The 6,998-nt window shown below is 35.6% G+C and overlaps 1 long non-coding RNA gene across 1 annotated transcript; it reads left to right on the forward strand.

Annotated features, from left to right (window-relative positions):
• Window positions 1-2,287: 2,287 nt before the first annotated feature.
• Window positions 2,288-6,862, forward strand: LOC126750055 (uncharacterized). The gene is made up of 3 exons (XR_007665615.1): window positions 2,288-2,478; window positions 6,302-6,572; window positions 6,626-6,862. It is a non-coding gene; the product is annotated as an uncharacterized LOC126750055 (long non-coding RNA).
• The last annotated feature ends 136 nt before the right edge of the window (window positions 6,863-6,998 follow it).

Below are 6,998 nucleotides of genomic sequence, written 5' to 3' on the forward strand. Positions count from 1 at the left end.
GCAGATCTACTGATGCTAATTTGGTGCTGTATGTCAACTATCTCTACTGCTGCTTGGAGAAGGGACTTCAGGTTGACTCAATATATTCAGATTTTTCCAAGGCTTTTGATAGGGTTAACCATGGAGTACTCTTGCAGAAGCTTAGGGCTTTAGGTATTGTGGGGCCTCTTCTTCAGTGGATCTCGGAATTTATCAGAGGTAGAACCGAGATTCTTAATCTTGGAGGTACATGTTCCTCTGAAATTTTTGTGCCATCTGGGGTGCCTCAGGGCTCTCACTCAGGCCCTGTTTTGTTTTGCCTCTTTTTGATTGATTCAGTTTTGAAACTTGAAAATTGTCGTGTGCTAATATTTGCCGATGATGTGAAGCTATTTAGGCCTATCACATCCCTTTCCGATACTGTGCTCCTGCAAAAAGACCTTAATTTGTTCTTTGATTGGTGCCACTTGAATAGAATGTCCCTTAATATCAATAAGTGCCATAAGATTACTTTCTCTAAGCAAAGAAACCCTATTGCTTTTCTTTATAAAATAAATAATGTAGCAATTGGTGTCAAAACAGAGGTTTCTGACTTAGGAATATTTATTGATTCCAGGTTGTCTTTTAAAAGTCACATCAATCAGGTGACTGGTAGGGCAATGAAAATGGTGGGTTTTATCCAACTGTCTACAACTGATTTATCTTTGTTTACTTTTAGACTACTTTATTGCTCTCTTGTTAGGCCCATCTTGGAGTATGGCTCAATTGTGTGGTCCTCGTCATATAACTGCTACATTGAGCAGATTGAAAAAACTAAAAATAAATTTTTAAGGGTGGCTGCTTTTAGATGTGGTCACAGGAGACAGGAGTATTACTATCAGTGGGTCAGGGATAACCTGAACTTACCCACATTAGAGTCACGAAGAACATTACTCGACTTATGCTTTATGCATAAGGTTTTAAGTGCTACTATAGATTGTCCCGAGTTATTGTCTCTTTTTAAACTTAGGGTGCCTTCCAGATTGAATAGACAATCAGAAATATTTTCAGTCCCATTCCACCATACCAATTATGGTATTAATGAGCTAATTACATGAATGGCTCGAAGTGCTAATGGTCTGTCAGGACAGATAAGCTTTTTTGACTCTAGGATTACATCTTTTAAGGGGCAGTTAAAAAATATTATTTCACAGGGGCTTTAATTAGTTAACTCATCTACACCTTTCATCGATTTATGGATAGTTTTGTATCTGAATATATATGTTTGTATGGGTATGCTATGTAACACTTTTGTAAATGGATTCCGTAAATAAATAAATAAAATAAAAAATACTGACTGTCCCTCTAAGTTTCCTTCTTGAACTCTCTGACTAATGTACTCATGGTATGGACGCTATTTACACTTTTTGAGATTTTCCAGAACACCTTGCAGTACTAAATTTTCGTCGCTATTTCTGTTTCTGTTGGGCTAGTTAAATGAACCATACTTCAATAAATTAACTCGTAATCTACTGAAAGTCACTCAACCTGTGTCTTTCTAAATAAGGCTCACATTTTGTACATTTCCCTCGCTCGTTCAGCATTTTTGCGGCACAATATGAAGCAATCATCTAAATCTATATTTTCTCTATTTGTAAATCTCCTCATCTTAAACCTATTGTTGAGTAAAAAAGAGTTTATCACAAATACGACATTGTTTACGTATTTTAACCAAAAGATAATTATTCAAAATGTCAAAACTGTTACAATGATCAATAACTTTAAAAATATCATAATTATTTTAAAAGTGTTGATAGAGCGATGGCATCACCATGAAAACAATCCCGACATTTGTTTTTACATTTGGCTAAGTCAAAAAATATTTTTTTAAATAAATTTATGTTTTTCGCCATATCAAGATACCGTTGTTGTTATACGTGGTTTAAATCTAAAATTCGGAGAAAAATATCTTTAACGTCAATCAATTATTGGTCATTGTAGGTAACCTAAAATTACCAACTATTATTTAAATCGGTTTCAAGATGGCGACGATATTGCAGGTTTCCTAAAAACCTGATTTTTAGATTTAGCCCCATATTTTGAAAACCCCTGTAGATATCGTGGATCTTAATATCCTATCTGATTGGGCTTGGAACAGCACAACTTTTTTCCCAGTTAACTGAAACTATATCTCTTACCTTTTATGAAATTCATATGTATATCATTTTATCTGGGGTACACTGTATATAAATGAACTAAGAAATTAATTTTTGTACCAGCATTTATGAACATATATATAAATAATGATTTGACTACAGCACTAATAATAACTTTCTCTTTTAGGAAATGATTAGGTTCACAGTAACATTAGATTTTTCTCCTGAGCCTACACCTGAAGACCCATTCATTTTTAACTTTGAGATAACCAATACAATAAGTTCTCTGTTTTATGAATTATCAGAAAAATATGAACTACCTTCAGATTTTGAAATTACTCTCAAAGTTAATGGTGAAAAAAAGGTAAGAATATACTTTTTTATCTTTAATATAAAGGGTGTCCCAATAGGAACGCACGTTTTGAATTGCGCAGCATTCTTATTTTATCGCAGTATGTCAAAAAAAAAAACTGAAAAGAATAATGTAAACAGTTTGCGATTAGTAGCCATGGAATGATATACGGTCGGACAACGAATTATTATTGTTAAAACACACTACAAATATGGATAATGTTTTGCGGAAACAGTAAATTCGTAAATTGCGGGGCATTTTTGGTCGACACGATGCACCAAATCACACGACCGTCCAAAGACTAATTGATAAATTTGAACAAAATGGTTCTGTACTGGATGTAAAAACACCAGTGCGTCACCGTACTAGCCGTTCTGTTGAAAATATTGCCGCAGTGCGTGAAAGTGTTGGCGAGAATCCGGGAACATCTATCCGTCATCGTGCACAGCAGTTCCACATTTCTAAGAGCACTACCCACCGAATTCTAACAAAAGATCTTCATTTACATGCCTATAAGATTTAATTGACCCAAGAATTAAAGCCAGTGGATCATGCGACGCGCCTTACATTTTCTTCTTGGGTATTGCAAAAACAACAAATGGATGTCGATTTTTCGAAAAAAAAATTCTTTACCGATGAGGCACACCTTAATGGCTTTGTTAATAAACAAAATTGCCGAATTTGGGGCGAAGAGAATCCTAGAGTCATTCATGAGAAGAAAATGCATCGATTAAGAGTCACTGTTTGGCGCGGACTTTGGACAGGTGTAGTAATTGGACCGTACTTCTTAGAGGACGAGGCTGAAAATGCAGTTACCGTGAACAGCGAACGCTATCGTAATATGCTCACTGAACTTTTATGGCCTCAATTGGATGGTATGGATACGGGCGGTATGTGGTACCAACAGGATGGTGCGACATGTCACACTACACGTAAAGCAATTCAATTGTTGCAAAGAAAGTTTCCCGGTCGTGTCATTTCACGGAATGGAGACCAGAACTGGCCCGCAAGATCATGCGATTTAACGCCTTGTGACTTTTTTCTTTGGGGGTTTTTTAAAATCCCTCGTATACGCTAATAACCCAACAACAATTCCACAGTTGAAAAACGAAATTAGACGTATTATTAGCGAAATTGGGCCGCAATTATGTGAAAATGTAATTGAAAATTTCTCAAAACGATACAATTATGTACAACAAGTACAATTTGGTACATGTACACGAATTTTATTGACAAAGCTTCAGAAAATAAATACAATCAAATCAGATTTTACAAAACAAATATAAAAAATTTATACAACATATAAAATCCCTAAAAAAAAAAAAAATGCAAGAGAAAAATGTTACAAACAAAATCTTTATAAAACAAAATATATGCATGTAGACAAAGGTGGCAGCAGAGATAAAGGGACACATAAAGGTATGTTCAAAATTAAAATGAACAGATTAAAAGCTTAGCGTCTACTACACAACATCCTCAGCCTTAAAAGTCTTCAATCGAATAAAAGGCTTTTAGAAGCAAATATGACTTTAGTTTACAACGAAACTGGCGCAAAGACTGAACACTTCTTAATTCCACGCTAATGTGATTATAAATCATTAAACCGCGATATATAAATGAATCTTTGATAGATGTAAAATGAGGAATAGGAAGGGGAATATTATTAATCTGTCTGGTAGGATAACTGTGATGTCGGATTGGAAAACTGTTCTTATTTTTGAATATTAAACATGCAGTTTCCAAAATAAATAATGATGGTAGGGTCAAAATACGGCTCTCTTTGAAAAGATTACCACAATGCATTCTAGAATGGGCCTTAAATAAACTTCTGACAGCCCTCTTTTGCAGCACAAAAACAGACTGAAACAGATAATTTGAACATGCACCCCAAAATGGAAGAGCATACCTTAAATGCGACTCGAACAAAGCAAAGTACACATCACGAGCAACATCTCTCCCCAGTTCATGAACGGTTGCCCTAACAGAGAAGCAGCCAGAAGCAAGTTTTTTATTTAACTTTATTATATGGTCAGAAAACTTTAAATCTTTATCAATGACTAAACCAAGAAATGCAGAATTGTCTACCATGTCCAATGCGTTCTCACCAAAATCAAGACTCTCAGCTTGAAAATTGAAACCAATAATATGGGACTTTTTTAAGCAAAGTTGATTGGAATCACACCATTGCTTTAATTTCAGGAGATCGGCTGCAACATCTGTGACAAGCTGCTTGGGATCTTTATTCGACCATAAAACCGTTGTGTCGTCAGCAAACAATGTAAAATGTCCACATATGCTAAGAGTAATAAGATCATTAATGTATACAAGAAATAGAAGGGGACCAAGAACTGACCCCTGTGGAACACCACAATCCACAGACTCCCTACCAGAAAAGTCACCATTAAGGTACACAGACTGCTCGCGACCAGACAAATAGCACTCAAACCACTTCAGTGCAACACCCCTAACTCCATAAGCAGAAAGCTTCTGAAGCAGTATCCTATGACTCACACAATCAAAAGCTTTGGACATGTCACAGAACACCGCCGCAGTCGCCTCTCTTCCATTAACACCCTAGAGTTTAGAGAAGTTTGGACAAGAAATCAAACATAGCGTCAGAGGTGCTTTTCCCTGATAGAAAACCAAATTGTTCTTTCCCCAGAAGAAACTTTAAAAGACGATCCTTCATAAGTCTTTCAATTAACTTAGATAAAGTAGACAAAATTGAAATCGGCCTATAGTTGGATGGACTAGAACGATCACCACCCTTATAAAGAGGCAAAATTTTTGCTAATTTTAGGCAAAGAGGAAATGTGCCCGACTGAAATGAAATATTAATAGCATCAGAAAGAGCCTGAAGAGCACTCAAAGGAAGTTTTCCCAATAAATTCACTGAAATACCATCGTCACTAGATGCCCTTTTCTTTTTCATCGATCCTATAGTGCAAAAAATCTCCCTGGGAGTAGTGGGGCTGAGGTAAAATAAGTTTCCACTAGTGGTAGGTAAAAATTTGAGAGGGTCATAAGTGGAAGAGAGACCCTTTGTGAGGATATCAGCAACCGAACAAAAGTACTTATTTAATATGTCAGAATCAATCTGCACTTCTTGAGAGCCATTACTTTTGGACACAACCTCATTAACAATTGACCACGCTTCGCGTTGCTCATTGGAGGAATATTTCAAACGTTTGGAATAATAGAGTCTTTTCGCTTCACACACAACTTTCCGGTAAACTTTTCGATATCTCGAGAATAGCGACAATACAAAATTATTTATCGGGTAGAACTTTTTTAAAATACCAAAAAATCTAAGATTACGACCGGAAATGCGAATACCAGGAGTTAACCATCTTTTCCGGTCCCTAAATCGATTTTTTAATGGGTGAACGGGAAAGTATCTATCAACTAACTTTGAAAGAGATGCGTGAAATGAAGCAAGAGCATCCTGCTCACAAAATATTGAGTCCCAATTAAAAGACCGACATCCTGCGTCAAAAGACCGGAAGTTCCTTGTGCTGTAAATTCTACCCAAACCTCTGGATTTGTATCTTTTTCTGAATGGCACCTGAGCCAGGATGGCATTATGATCAGACAAAGCTGGATCAAATACATTACAAATTACATTCTCCTGTATATTGGAGGCAACATAGTCAATGGTTGTTTATGTGGTACCTGTTAAGTAACACTCAGTTTAAAATAAATTATGACTTTTATTTACCAATTAAAACGTGCGCTCTTATTGGGACACCCTTTATCATGAGCAACTACCTAGTTATGTTCAATGAATATGTAATATTAAATAATTGAATATTTTATATAAAACTTACTATTTCAGCACACACTAAATCATCTAAAAGAAAAAACTCTCTCTGAAGTTTTATGGCCTATATTAGATGAAGATGAATATGAACTAGTAATATCTCTCCTGAAGATAAAAAATATGTCACTATGTGTATCAGATGTTTCAGAAGATGAATTGTTTTTGGGTGCTTCTGCCAGTCCTACAGCTGGAGAACTTGCTCTTAGTGAATATCCCAGTACACAGTTTGAAGAATCAACTTATGATAGCAGAAGAAGAAAGGCTAGACAGCTTAGTCCTGTCATAGGTAAATTGCCTTTTTTTTGTGCGCTTTGTTCTAAAATACCTTAACTTTTATAGCGGAATCACCTACTTATGTGGGCCTAGTAAATCAAGCCATGACCTGTTATTTAAATAGTTTATTGCAAGCATTATATATGACTCCAGAATTTCGCAATGCTCTTTATAATTGGGAGTTTGACGGAGCAAATGAGACTCGCTCAATACCTTATCAGTTACAAAAGTTGTTTTTGAATTTGCAAACTTCCAATAAATCTGCAGTGGAAACTACGGACTTAACTACAAGTTTTGGGTGGCAGGGTAAGTTATGATTAACTTTAATAGCATTCCCTTATTATCAATTATTAATTTTTTACCATCAGCGCATGTACTTACAATTAACTAGACAAACTAAAACTATAACAAATCATAAATATAAGATGACTAAATCAAT

Source organism: Anthonomus grandis, unplaced genomic scaffold (assembly GCF_022605725.1).
Source record: "Anthonomus grandis grandis unplaced genomic scaffold, icAntGran1.3 ctg00001197.1, whole genome shotgun sequence".
In the NCBI taxonomy this organism is placed as follows: domain Eukaryota; kingdom Metazoa; phylum Arthropoda; class Insecta; order Coleoptera; family Curculionidae; genus Anthonomus; species Anthonomus grandis.